We start from the raw sequence: 15,563 nt of genomic DNA, 5'->3' as shown, positions 1-15,563 counted from the left end.
TGAATAAAAGGGAGAAATGAAAAATGAGTTGGCATTTTGCTCTCATTCTCTCCTACTCTCTCTTTCACCGTGACTCTCCCTCCCTCTCCTCTTCTTGCCGAGACCAAGGAGCAAGGAAGCTCTCCTCTAGGAAGGATTGACAAGCAAGGTTCCCTCCTTAGAGAATTTAGTGAAGGATGTGAGTATCCCCTCACTGCAGTACAAGTAGCTTCGATCGGTTTCAATTGTAAACGTTTTCTTTTGAAATTTTAAAGATGTCTCTCTTGTAAATTTCAGTCAAGGTAAATATGGGTAGTCACTTAGGGCATGATAGAAAAAAAAAAAAGAAAACTAAGGCCCTACTTACCATGTTTCGGCCTAGGACACAAGAAGGGTGAGATTAAATTTTCTTGTGAGAACATACTTGATTTTAGGCTTCCGTGAGGTGTGGATTTTATATGTTGATGTCTTAGTTTCGTAATTCGTGTTGTGAAAAAAAAAAGGGACATACTTACCATATGATTCGGCCAAAATGATTTTTTAGCCTTAAGTTAAGAATTTTGGATAGAAATCATGGTAGTTGTACTCCTTCATGATGTATAAAATTTTTACATGTTGATAACCTAAGCTTTTATGTTTTATATGAAATGAAAACCATGAAGACCCTACTGATATGTTTCGGCCTAAACAAAATAAATGGTTTAGGGTTAGAGTTTTGAACTCAATCATGCTTATTCATGAAGTATAATGCCTTGTATGTGCTTAGATCAAGTATGCATGTTATATGTTTAAGTTTTATGCTTCATATGGAATAAAATGATATGAAACCCTACTGATATGTTTCGGCCAAATTGAGATAAATAAGTTAGGGTTAGAATTTTGAATTCAAATAGTCTTATTCATGAAGTATGGTGACTTGTATGTGCTTGTACAATGCCTTGTATGTACTTAGATTAAATTTGCATGTTATATGTTTAAGTTTTATGCTTCATATGGAATAAAATGATATGAAACCCTACTGATATGTTTCGGCCAAATTGAGAAAAATAGGTTAGGGTTAGAGTTTTGAACCCAAATAGGCTTATTCATGAAGTATAATGCCTTGTATATGCTTAGATCAAGTTTGCATGTTATGTGGTTAAGTTTTATGATTCATATGGAACAAAATGATATGAGAACCCTACTGATAGGTTTCGGTCAAATTAAGATAAATGGGTTAGGGTTAGAGTTTTGAACTCAAACATGCGTATTCATGAAAAATAATGTCTTGTATGTGCTTGGAACAAATTTGCATGTTATGTGTTTGAGTTTTTATGCTTCATATGGAATAAAATAATGTGGAAACCTACTGATGTGGTTCGGCCAAGATGGATTAATTGGGTTAGGAAAGAGTTTAAACCTAACTAAACATGCTTATGTATTCTCATGATATGTAGCCTTTGATATATGAGTAGATTAAGCTTTCATGCTTCATGATATGATGAAAATATGCCTTATGATATGTTGCATTGCTATGTCTTATGATATGATAGACTTATGACATGATGTGCCATGTTAATGATATGATATGCTAGACTCATGATATGATATGCCATGTTCATGATATGTATGCCAAGTTCATGAGATGATATGCCATGTTTGATGATTTGAAAATAACATGTTATACTTTATGTTATGATAGGACCATGTTATGTTTCATAATGCATGTATGAATGGCTTATGTAAGAGGAAAAGCCTAAAGAGTTGCTTCCCTTAAGTTGGGACCAAGAGCACTCTTCATGTTATGAAAAAGAGTTGCTTCCCTTAAGTTGGGACCAAGAGCACTCTTCATGTTATGAAAAAGAGTTGCTTCCCTTAAGTTGGGACCAAGAGCACTCTTCATGTTATGAAAAAGAGCTGCTTCCCTTAAGTTGGGATCAAGAGTTCTCTTCATGATATGACAAGAATTATGACAAGTATGATATGATATGACATGCATGATATTTTACTTTGTAAGGCTTGTACCAAGGGTGGGCTCCATAAGCACCCCGGGGTCGACGGACTATGAACGGATCTCATTAAGGGATGGGCTCCTTAGTACGCCCCTAGGTCGACGAACTATGAACGGACCTAGATCCCTAGTAGGTTCGGGGCTAGCTACCCTGTCCTAGGGATTGCGCGCATTTATGTTTACATGTGGTACAAGCCGGGGCCCTTCTCATGTTGATGATATTATGTTCAAGTATATGTATACGATATGTTTTACAAGAAGCATGATGCAAACGTTCATTCCATGATGCATGTTTTGAAAATCATTCTACATCTTGCATCTACATGTTCACATGATATGAAATCCTTACATGAAAATAAAAAGGAGGTATGATATGCTCACCTGACATGATATATGTTTTGATAGGTGTTTCTATGATACGTTTCATGATATGAATTCACATGACATGATAGATTTTCATGAGACATGCTTATATGATATGATATGTTATGATGTGTACTTACAAGCTATGACACATTTTATGCCATGCTATGTTATGTTCCTTATATGATAGGAGACGATTATGTTATGTTCTTCCATACCATTTGATGATATGATATGTTTGATTTCATGTGTCACTTTATGTATTATTGTGATTCGGATTTATGAGTAGGAAAGGAGCTCACTAAGCCCTTTGGCTTATAGCTACACGTTTTCCTTGTACTGCAGATAAAGGCAAGGAATGGATCAGTTAAGGGGAGCAGCAGGAAAGGCGATGAAGATGTGTGTGGAAGTGCTGGTGGATAGATCTATTTATGCTTTTGGGTTATCTAAGTTATGCATGTGAACAATGTTGGACCTATGCTTATGATAATGTTCAGCTAGTATGATATCCTACTCATGTTATGTTGGTACGTTTTATTTCACATGCCATGTTAAGTGAATTAGATGCATATGGTAGATGTCAAAAAAAAAAAATATATAAGTCTTCCGCTGCCATGAATCCATATGCATTAGTAAATGATGTCTATGTTAAGTGACGTCCGTCCCTCTAGGGTAGCCTTAGGGGTACCTGGAAGGGCGGGCGTTACATGTCTGACCATGATGACGTTGTGCTCATAGAGGATGAGCCTACCACCTATCAGGAAGCTGTGATGAGACCAGATTCCGAGAAATGGCTAGAGGCCATGAGATCCGAGATGGAATCCATGTACACCAACCAAGTTTGGACTTTGGTTGATCCACCTGAAGGGGTAAAACCCATAGGGTGCAAGTGGGTCTTTAAGAGAAAGACTGACATGGATGGACTTATTTATAAGGGTCGCTTGGTAGCTAAAGGTTTCAAGCAGATTCATGGTATTGACTATGATGAGACCTTTTCTCCAGTAGCGATGTTTAAGTCCATTCGGATCATGCTTGCTATTGCAGCCTACCATGACTATGAGATATGGCAGATGGATGTCAAAACCGTGTTTCTGAATGGAAACCTGCTCGAGGATGTGTACATGACACAACCTGAGGGTTTGTAGATCCACAACATACTAGTAGAGTATGCAAGCTGCATAGGTCCATTTATGGACTAAAGCAAGCTTCTCGGAGCTGGAATCTTCGATTCAATGATGCAATCAAACAGTTTGGTTTCATCAAGAATGAAGATGAACCTTGTGTCTACAAGAAGGTTGTAGGGGATATAGTTGTCTTCCTCATATTGTATATGGATGACATACTACTCATTGGGAAGGACATCCCTATGCTTCAGTCTGTTAAGACCTGGCTAGGGAGTTGCTTCTCAATGAAGGACTTAGGTGAGGCATCTCGTATTCTAGGGATACAGATCTATAGAGTTAGATCTAAGAGATTGCTTGGCCTAAGTCAGAGAACATACATTGACAAGGTACTCCTTCGGTTTGCCATGCAGAACTCCAAGAAGGGATTTCTGCCAATGTCACATGGCGTGAGTCTTTCGAAGACTCAAGGTCCCTCTTCTAGAGAGGAGAGAGACCGCATAGATCAGATCCCTTATGCCTCAGCCATAGGATCGATCATGTACGCCATGCTATATACTCGACCTGATGTCTCGTATGCTTTGAGCATGACGAGCAGATACCAGTCAGATCCAGGTGAAAGTCACTGGATAGCGGTCAAGAATATTCTTAAGTACTTAAGAAGGACTAAAGAATATTTCTTGATATATGGAGGCAATGATGAGCTAACTATAAAGGGTTACAGTGATGCTAGCTTCCAGACCGACCAGGATGACTATAGATCGCAGTCGGGGTTCGTATTTTGCATTAATGGTGGTGTCGGTGGGCGTTGAGCGAGGATACAATAGTCGATTCTACAAGCGAGTATATTCGCATCGGAGGCAAGGAGGCGATTTGGATCATGAGTTCATCTGAACTTGGGGTGGTTCCTAGCATTGCTGACCCCATTGAGCTCTATTGTGACAACAATGGAGCTATAGCACAGGCGAAGGAACCTCGCTCACACCAGCGGACCAAACACATACTACGACGCTTCCATCTCATTCGAGAGATCATCGAGAGAGGAGATGTGAAGATTTGCAGAGTACCTACTGAGGCTAACATCACAGATCCCTTGACCAAGGCTTTGGCACAGAAGAAGCATGATGGTCACACTAGGTCATTTGGGCTTAGAGCCTACACTGATTGACACTAGTGCTAGTGGGAGATTGTTAGCTAGAGCCCTAGAGCCAATCATTTGATGATTGTATTTTGGACTTATTGTATCATATTCTATATAAATAAAGGCATTTTGATTTTGGTTATTATACTTAATTGTATTGGTGCCTAATAAACTAAGTATAATAATGTCCTTGAGTAGACGGTTCTCACCTATATCAATCGATTAGTTGAACCGATAGTGAGATGATATAGGGAACACTACTCTTAATCATTCCTAGTCGAGTATTAACATTCAGGGACAATGTTAATGCAATAAGACTAGCATGTAGGTCAACTCGATGACTTGATCTCACAAGTCATGGATATAGAGATATCAAGTTGACACATGGGTATACATTAGAGAATGTATACTGAATGACCCGCCATGAGAAAGTATCATGGATCGTTATATGAGTGTCATATACTTTCTCATGTGGCTATTAGTATGACTACTAGTCCTTAGACCTGAAGTCACCATAGATCCCTACATAAGGAGTTATGTACTTTGGTTTCGTCAAACGTCACCCGTAACTGGGTGGACTATAAAGGCGATTACTGGGTATATAACAAATTATGCAGAGGGATATGAGTGATGTAGATGGGATCTATCCCTCCTATATGACGGGAGAGACATCGGTATTCTTGATAGAGTGAGACCACGAAGTGCATGACCATGCCCAAATGAGTCAATATAGGATATTGAGCTCATTTGATTTTGTGAGTCTACTTGGAGTTCAAGATTTAGATTGGTTAGAGGATGACACGGTCTATGCCTCACATTGACAAATCTAGATGTCTAGGATAGAAGGACACTTGTCATATTTTGTGAGGAGTCACAATTAGTAGTCACAAGGTGATGTCGGATCTCGACATTCTTGTAACTTGGGTAGTAATGATGTGTTGCTAGATACCGCTCATTACTTATGCTCCTAAATGGGTTTAGGGCATTGCCAACGTTACAAGAACCTATAGGGTCACACACTAAGGACAATTAGATGGAGATTAGGTTCATATGATGAACCAAGAGGATTAGATTCATTTGATGAATCAAATTGGATTAAGAGTAATCCTAATTGGGCTAACTTGAGTTGGACTCAAGTTGATTCATGTGTTCAATGAGTCTAATTTAGATTATGACTAATTGAATCAATTTAATTTAATGAATTAGATTCATTATATATTAAATTGGCTTGAATCAAAAGGTTAGATTAGATCAACCATGGAAGAGATTTGGTCAAGTTTGACTTGACTTGAGAGGAAGATTAAAAGTCTAGTTTGACTTGACTTTATGCCACCTCATTGGTGAATTGGCATTGATGTGGACTAATGATGTTACTCCACATCATCATGGTTGCCACCTCATGGGAGTTACTAGTGAGTGCCACCTCATGGAGGTTACATTCTCTCCTTGATGACAACTTAATGCATTAATGAGGGGAGTTACACATGAGAAAGGTGGCCGGCCACATTTTGAATGGGGTGTGAATTGATTTTCATTATTCATTCAAGTGTGGAATTTTGCATCTTCTTCCTCTCAAGCTCTCCCTCTCTTCCTTCCTTGGTTGAACCACATAGGTGGTAGCACACCTTGGTTTTTGGTCACCTCCACCTAGTGTGTTCGTGTGGATACGTGTAGAGAGTTGTCTACATTGACAACTTCGAGATCCAGCGTACCGAGGACGAGCGGGATACGCAAAAAGGGCACGCAACAAGGGTAAAGATCTTCATCATGTAGATCTAGAAGTTTTGTAACTCGTACTCGTATGTTTTCAAATTTTTCTTCGCACGAGATCCGTTGGCTAGGGTGATTCGGGGGTTCCGCGACGCGAAAAAGCGATTTTCGCGGCCCGAAAAACCCAACAGACTAAGCCCTGGGATGCCCAGGCTTGGTTCAAGACACTGGAGAGCACAATGGAGCTTCTTGACTGGCCAGAAGTCGAGAAAGTCAAGTGTGCTTCCTTCTGCCTATCTGGAGATGCTCATATGTGGTGGGAGAGAGTTAAGAGAAAGAGAGCAGCCAACCAAATAAGCTGGGCTGACTTCGAGACAGAGTTTTACGAAAAATTCTTCTGCCAATGGATCACCAATAAACAATATGTGGAGTTTATAGAATTCAGACAAGGTGACCTGCCAATAGAAGAAGCAGTCAAAATATTCAATAGGCTTGCTCGGCTCTGTCCAGAGTTAGTGAGTGTAGAGAAGGAACGAGTCAGACTGATGCTCCGAATGCTGAGACCAGAAATAGCACTCAATGTGAGTAGTGGAACTCACCGGCCACAGACTGGTGAAGAGCTGCTCAGCAGGGCATTAGTCGCTGAGCACTATCTGAACAGCATTAAGGCACAACAAACTCAACTCAAGCCAGTCAAGATAGAGGACAAGATAGCAGGGAGTCAGAAACCCTAGGTAAGTAAGCATAACTGGAAGGGCAAAGATAACAAAAGGAGACAATGGAATACAGGAGGCAGCTAAAAGGGAGGTCCAGTAAATAAGCAGGCCAAATTCCCTCCCTGTCCTAAATGTGGGAGACTACATCCAGGAGCCTGTCTTTTGGGCATGACTAGATATTATTCGTGTGGTCAAGAAGGACACCTGGCTAAGGCATGTCCTAACAAACTCAAAGCACCTCAGCAATAGGCAGAGCCTTATGGGAGCAAGCCTCAGTTACACTACATGCATGCAACTCTGGACGGACCTCAGCTAAGTCAAGGGAGGTTGGAAGCCCCACCAGTTCTAACCAGTGCCAGAGTATTCTCCCTCACTAAAGAGGAAGCTGCTAGTGCCTCCACGGACGTAACAGGTCAAGTAGTTATTTTTCAGCATTTAGCGACTGCACTATTTGATACTAGGGTGACCCATTCTTTTATATCGGTACCCTTTGCCAAAGAATTTCAGGTGCCTACAGAGAGCATCAACTCCAAGTTTTTGACGACCCTACCTTCTGGGGAAGTCATGGAATCCAACCAGTGGCTTCGGGCTGTACCAGTCAGAATTTCAGACCGAGAGCTATATGTTGATCTGGTAGTCCTTGCGATGCAAGATTTCGATATCATTATGGGTATGGATTTCCTCAGCAAGTATAGTGCATCGGTGGACTGCCGCAGAAGGAAAGTGATTTTCAATCCAGAAGGTGAACCATCCTTTGAGTTCACGGGAATCCCAAAGAGGAAGACTCAGAAATTCCTCTCTTCTCTAACAGCTCACCAGATGTTAGCTAAGGGGTGTGCTGGTTTTCTTGCATACATTGTGAATGCAGAAGAAAAGAAAGGACTCAAGCAGGAGGATATTCGGGTGGTCTGTGAGTATCTAGAGGTATTTCCAGAAGAGCTACCTGGACTACCTCCCAACAGAGAAGTGGAGTTTAAAATTGAGTTGGTTCCTGGTACCGACCCAATTTCAAAAGCTCCGTACCGGATGCCTCCAGCAGAGTTGAAAGAGCTATAAGAACAACTCCAGGAGCTGTTTGACAATGGTTTCATCTGTCCTAGTCATTCACTATGGGGAGCTTCGGTGTTGTTCGTTAACAAGAAAGACGGATCTATGCGGATGTGCATAGATTATAGAGCGTTGAACAAAGTAATAGTTAAGAACAAGTACCCTCTTCCCAGAATAGATGATCTATTTGATCAGCTAAAGGGGGTAACAGTGTTCTCCAAAATAGACCTGCGCTCTGGGTATCTTCAGTTTAAAGTGAAAGAAAATGATATACCCAGAACAGCTTTTAGGACCAGATATGGACACTACGATTTTGTAGTAATGCCGTTTGGTGTGACTAATGCACCTGCGGTCTTCATGGACTTAATGAATAGAGTGTTCAGAGAATACCTCGATAAATTTGTCATCATGTTCATCGACGACATTCTGATTTATTCAAGAACCCAAGAGGAGCATGACACGCACTTGAGGATAGTACTGCAGACCCTACAGCAAAAACAGCTTTATGCCAAATTGTCAAAGTGCGAGTTCTGGTTAGAGCAGGTGGCGTTTCTAGGTCACATCATTTCTAAAGAAGGCGTCCAGGTGAATCCTGCCAAAATAGAGGCAGTCAACAACTGGTGTAGACCCAAGAACGCTACGGAAATCAGAAGTTTCCTTGGGTTAGCTGGATATTACAGAAAATTTGTGGAGGACTTTTCCAGGATAGCGTCTCCACTAACAACCCTAATTAGGAAGAACAAGAAGTTTGAATTGTCAGACAAATGTGAGCAAAGTTTCCAAGCATTGAAGAAAAGACTGACCCGTGCTCCCATTCTGACTGTTCCAGAGAGTGACAAGAGTTTTGACATATAAGTGATGCTTCCAAGATGGGCCTTGGAGCTGTTCTCATGCAAGAGGGGAAGGTTATAGCTTATGCTTCCAGACAACTCAAAGACTATGAAAAGAACTACCCCACTCATGATCTTGAGCTGACAGTTGTGGTCTTTGCACTAAAACTCTGGCGACATTATTTGTATGGAGTCCAGTGCAGAATCTTCACCGACCATCAGAGCTTGAAGTATTTCTTTACACAGAAAAACTTAAACATGAGACAGCGCAGGTGACTAGAGTTGGTTAAAGATTATGACTGTGAAATCCTCTACCACCCAGGTAAAGCTAACAAAGTGGCGGACGCACTAAGCCGAAAATCCAGTGCAACCCTGATGCCCTTGTCATCATTAGCACTGCCACTGCAGAAGGAACTGTCAGACTTTGGAGTTGAAATTATTTATGGGCAACTCTCTGCATTGACCTTAGAGTCAACCCTGCTTGAGGATATACAAAGAAAGCAAAGTGAAGATCCAGATATCCAGAAGATCAAGCAAGGGATACAAAAAGAAGAAAATTCAGAGTTTCGAGTATCAGACAATGGAATCCTCTATCAGGGGAGCCGCCTTTGTGTCCCCAATGATGAGGAATTGAGAAAGAAGATCCTAGAAGAAGCCCATAATACATCGTACTCCATGCATCCTGGTTCCACCAAGATGTATCAAGATTTGAAACAGAGATTATGGTGGTCTGGACTCAAGAGAGATGTTGCAAAATATGTCAGTACCTATCTGACATGCCAGAGAGTCAAAGCAGAGCACCAGAGATCAGGAGGTGTCCTACAACCCCTCCCAATACCAGAGTGGAAGTGGGAAGAAATATCCATGGACTTTATAACAGGTCTTCCAAGGACCACTAATGGGTACGATACGATATGGGTGATAGTGGACAGGTTGACAAAGTCTGCCCATTTTCTAGCCATCAAGGTGTCCCACTCTATAGAGCAGTTGGCACAGCTATATGTTAAGGAAGTGATCAGACTTCATGGAGTTCCGAAGTCGATTGATTCAGATTGGGATGGGCGCTTCACCTTTCATTTTTGGGAGTGTGTTCAGAATGCATTAGGCACCAAACCCAAGTTTAGCACAACCTTCCATCCCCAGACTGTTGGACAGACAGAACGAGTAAATCAGATTTTAGAAGACATGCTCTGAGCTTGTGCATTAGATTTTAAGGGCAGTTGGTGCAAGTATCTATACTTAGCTGAATTCGCCTACAACAATAGCTACCAGGCCACTATCAAGATGGCATCTTATAAGGCATTGTATGGCTGAAAGTGTAGATCACCCATATGTTGGCTGGAGGCTGGAGAAAGAAAAGAGATGGAATCAGAACTAGGCAGGCAGACTGAGATGATAGATGAAACCACTCAGGCTATCCAGAAGATCAGACAAAGAATTTAGACTGCCCAGAGTAGGTAGAAAAGTTATGCTAACGCACGCCGTAGGCCACTTGAATTCCAAGTAGGGGATTCAGTCTTTCTCAAAGTTGCTCCTATGAAGGGAGTGATGAGATTTGGCAAAAAGGGCAAGTTAAGTCCCCGCTACGTAGGGCCCTACCTAATCACAGAGAGGATTGGGAAAGTAGCTTACAAGCTCGACGTACCAAAAGACATGTCAGCAATGTACACAATGTATTTCATGTCTCCATGCTAAAGAAGTTCCTTCACGACCCTAGCCAAGTGATTCAGCCTCAGTCAGTGCAGATCCAGGAGGTTCTTAGCTATGAGAGCAGACCTACACAGATAGTGGATAGAGAAGTTAAGAGACTAAGGAACAAAGAAGTACCACTAGTGAAGGTCATTTGGCAAAATCAGAAGCGCGAGGAAACTACTTGGGTGTAACGCCCCGCCTCCTACTAACTAAGCTGTAATGCCGGGGGTTACATTGTCTAACTATGGTGTGCGGAAAAACTGAACTAATTAAAAATTCTGCTATTTGCTATAAAATCTGGAATTTAATGTTCACAATACATTTTTTTTTGTACATATACTAAAGAATGGAATCTAAACTCTCCGTATGGTCAAGGAACTAAAATCAGAGATTTCCATCCAAAATCAGGCTTTCCCAATCGATTGTGGTCGGGACTCAATTGATTGGAACATACCAATCGATCCACGGATCGATCTAGCGTGCTACTATGCATGGAAGCCCCGTCTGGATCGATCGGCTAATCGATCCAGTCTGGCCAGTCGATCCGATGATCGATTCGGCAGCTCTCTGTTCGTGGAAATTAAATTCCCAATCGATCGACTGATCGATCCATGTCCAATTGATTAGCTGATCGGTTCATCAACTTTCTGTATGCGGAAAATTACTCCCTAATCGATCAGCTGATCGATTGAGGACTCTCCAGTCGATTAGCTGATCGATTGGAGCTCTGATTTCTGCAATTCCTGTTGCATTTCACTACTAATCCACATACAATGCAATTGCATCAAGTTAAAAGCATTACTAACTTACTAGGCATGTCATTACTTCCATCATTCCTAGTTATTTAACTAACATCAAGAAAACTAGTGGCCTAAGCATAACATAGTGTATACTTTCATAATTCATGACACTTAACATCCTAAAAGTGCAGAAAAGTAACCAAAAACAGAAATACTAAATCATTAGATGGGCTACTCCCCAAGGGTCTTTATTCCAAGTTCCTTCTCACACACAACTTGACACATTGACCTCCAGCCTCCGCTAATCCATCTTTCCTTTACTTGTATCTGCAGTATAAGGGAAAAGGAAACTATAAGCTTGGGAGCTTAGTAAGAACCATCTACCTCACAAAAACATGCATTCGATGAAATCGTACTTTTTAAGGATGCTATTTGAAATACATGCTGATGATCATGTTGAAAATGCTAAAACATGGCATATTGACATACAAGTCATGGCAATCAAATACTGAACATAAAATTATTTGTTATATCAATAGGAAAACTATACTGATACATGAGCTAAGCTAAAAATTGATGTTAGGTTAACACTGAGTTGAGCTGTATTCACATAACTGATTTGTGAAGTTATGGAAACTATTTTCATAAATAGATAAAAATAATAATCATGCTGCTGATGGGCCCGACAACTGTACTTACTATGCGCGCATCCCTAACTAAACCCGAGGTAGCTAGTCCCAAATCTTGTAGGGTTTACTAGGTTATCTAAACCTAGGGACGACTATGGGAGCCCAACCCAAGGACAACTAAGAGTCCAGTACAGTGCCACTGATAAAGTAAAATACTGATTCATAATCTAAGTTATCTTATCTTGCTCTTACTAGATTATCTGAACCTAGAGCTAGGTTATCTGAACCTAGAGGCGACTATGGGAGCCCACCCATTGGACCGTAGTCCCATATAAACTGAAACAAGACTAAGTATGCTATTTATAATGCTTCTTGGGCATTTAACTGAGCTATTAAAATGCCTACGGTAGCATTTAACTGTACTAGTCATTTAATCGTGCACTTGGTATGCTCTAACTCTGCTTAGGGCTGAACTAAGAATATTAAAGTATACGATTAGCTACTTATACTGCAGGTGAGGGGTTACTTACTTCCTGTGCTAAGTTTTCTTACAATCTGATCGCTAGGTTTCCAGAGAGGAAGATCTCCTCGGCAATCCTCTTACGTCTAAGTGTTCTTCTCGCGGAGGGGAGCGTCCTCGTGCCGGAGTTGTCGCCGCAAGGGGCTCCTATGACCCTGGGGATGGAACCCTAGGTTTCTTTAGGTTAGCGTGCCGAGAAGGTGCGGGAGAAGAGAGAGGGCGGCGTGTGAGGGTGAGGGTGAGGAAAGTTGTCTATCAAATAATAAATCCCCACTTAACTTCCCTATTTATATTAAGTGATTAATACGACCCAACTAAATTATAAATATAATTTCTCTCCTCTTCTTTCAGCACACCCCTGCTAGGGCCCCTTGGTTACTAAAGTCATCTATAAATCGTAGGTTCTAATAGGTTTCAGGTTCAATTCCCGCTTAGGCTATTTTACGTTTTTATTTAATTTTGCTACTTCTGCTATTCCAAAAATTCCATAAAAATATTCTAAAATTCCAGAAAAATACTAGAATATTTATAAAATTTATTTGAAAATTTTTGGGCATTACATTGGGAGCGGGAGGACAGTGTGAGACAGAGATATCCAGAATTATTCTAAGTTTGAGGACGAACTTTTTATAAGGTATGGGGAATTGTAACAATCCAAATTTCCTTATTATGAGTCCTAATAATATTTATAAATATTTAGAAATACTTTAGAAATATTCTAGAGATTTTAAAAAAAATTTAGAATATTTTTATGTAATTTTCAGAGTTCGTTTGGTATTTTACCAAAAGAAACAAAGTGAGGCAAAAAGAGGATGGGCCGAGGTTCGAACTGGGACCTCTAGTTAAGCAAAGCCCTAAGTAGTTTTGGATGACCAAGAACCTAGCAGGGCCGTGCTGATCAAATAGAGGGCGAAAATAAATTTACGTGGTAATAGATAACAGAAATACCCTAGGTATAAAGAGGGATAAGTTAAGAGAGGAAGGGAGTTTTATTTTCTCATAACCTAAACCCTTCTGTTGGTGCAACCTTAGGTCAAGGTTGACCTGGTTGACCCGACTCGAGTTGACGTGACTCGAGTTGTATTTTGATGTTTGACTTGGGGAGATTGTCGGTGCAACCTTAGGTCAAGGTTGACCTAGTTGTGTTGCATGTTGATGTTTGACACTCGTGAGAGAGTTCTATTCTTGATGTGGGACAAGAATAGATGTTTGGGAGATTATTGGTGCAACCGTAGGTCAGGGTTGACCTGGTTGACCTGATTCGGGAAAAGTCCAAGTATGGAGACTTGGCACGGAAAAGTCCAAGTAGGGAGCTTGGCACTGGAAAAGTCCAAGTATGGAGACTTGGCACGGGAAAGTCAGAGCTTGGCACGGGAAAAGACAAAGTATGGAGACTTGGCGCTGGAAAAGTCCAAGTATGGAGACTTGGCACTGGAAAAGTCCAAGTATGGAGACTTGGCACGGGGAAAGTCCTGGTGAGTGAAGCCAGGCAGTGGGAAAGTCCTAACTGGGATGTTAGGCAGTTGGAAAGTCCTGGTGAGTGAAGCCAGGTAGTGGGAAAGTCCTAACTGGGATGTTAGGCAGTGTGGAAATCCTGGTGAGTGAAGCCAGGTGGAAAGTCCTGGTGAGTAAAGCCGGGCAAGGGAAAATCCAGATGGATCAGGGATGATCGGACTTCTGGTGTTGGAAAGTCCAAGTAGGTCAAAGGGATTGACCGGACACTTGGCAGGGAGTTCTAGCAGGTCAAGGGAGTGACCAGATGCTAGGGATGAAGTACCAATAGGTCAAGGTTGACCGGATATTGGTTTGGAAGTCTTGGGACTTGGTTTGGGCAAAAACCAAGCTCTGGATCGGTCACCAGACCGATCCAGTGATACCTTGTTTGCTCTGATCGATCTGGTGACCGATCAGATACCGAACAGAAACTCTCTGTTCGGTTACTGATCGGTCTGGTGACCGATCAGCAAGCGAACAGAGGCGAAAAGAAAGGCAGGCTGATCGGTCCACAGACCGATCAGGCCATGTCCTGATCGGTCTGGGGACCGATCAGGAGACGATGTCGCGGAAGCACAGCCAGAGTTGGGATCGGTCTGTGGACCGATCCAGCTGTAGCCTGATCGGTCCACAGACCGATCAGAGTACGCACAGAAGGTTCTGTGCACTAACTGATCGGTCTGGGGACCGATCAGCACAGGGCCTGATCGGTCCGTAGACCGATCAGGGTTCTAGCCGTTGCGACGCAACGGCTAGTTTCTTCGCTGTCTTCTTCGCAGGTATAAAGGGGTCGAGGGCTGCTGCTGCGCGACAACTTCTTCCTCTTCTTTCTACTGAGCTGCTGTTGTGCTCTTGAGCTTTGTTGAGTTCCGAAGCTTCATGTGAGCTTCTACGACTGGTTTCCTGCTGTTGTAGGCGTCGCTTGGAGCTGCTGCTTCATCCAGTCGAAGAGAAGGCAAGTAAGCGAAGGTTTTACAGTTGTATTGTATTTTGCTTCTTGCTGTATACTCCTTCTTGTATTGCTTTTGCAAAACTTTGTGGCGAGGTTTCTCCACCCAGAAGGAGTGATTATTAGCCGGTTCTCCGGGGACTCATCCACCGACGGATTGATAGGGCTCGTCCACCTTACAGACACGCCGAGGAGTAGGAGTTTATCTCCGAACCTCGTTACATCGACGCGTTGAGGTTTGATCTTCTTGTTTTCGTTTCTTGTTCTTATTTCCGCTGCGCTAACCCTAATTTGTAGAAAGAAACGCGAACGATTTGGGGCGGCTATTCACACCCCCCTCTCTAGCCGAGTACGAACGATCCTAACAAGTGGTATCAGAGCGAGGTCGCTCTTCGCCGGATTAACATCCGAGGGAGCACAAGCTAGAGATGGATCAACTCGGAGACGACATCACCATTCCACCCTTCTACGATCGCGACGACTTCGCGTTTTGGAAGGTAAGAATGAAATATTTTCTTATGACTAATCTTGAGAATTGGAGGTGTGTCCAATTAGGTTTCAAGCCTCCGACGGACAAGAAAGGAGAAACCCTAGAGAAGAAGGAGTGGACCAAGGAACAAGTCCACCAATCCCTAGTCAACG

Source organism: Zingiber officinale, chromosome 1A, assembly GCF_018446385.1.
Source record: "Zingiber officinale cultivar Zhangliang chromosome 1A, Zo_v1.1, whole genome shotgun sequence".
Classification (NCBI taxonomy): Eukaryota; Viridiplantae; Streptophyta; class Magnoliopsida; order Zingiberales; family Zingiberaceae; genus Zingiber; species Zingiber officinale.
The sequence above is the reverse complement of the archived record's forward strand: the minus strand, read 5'-3'. Positions refer to the sequence as shown.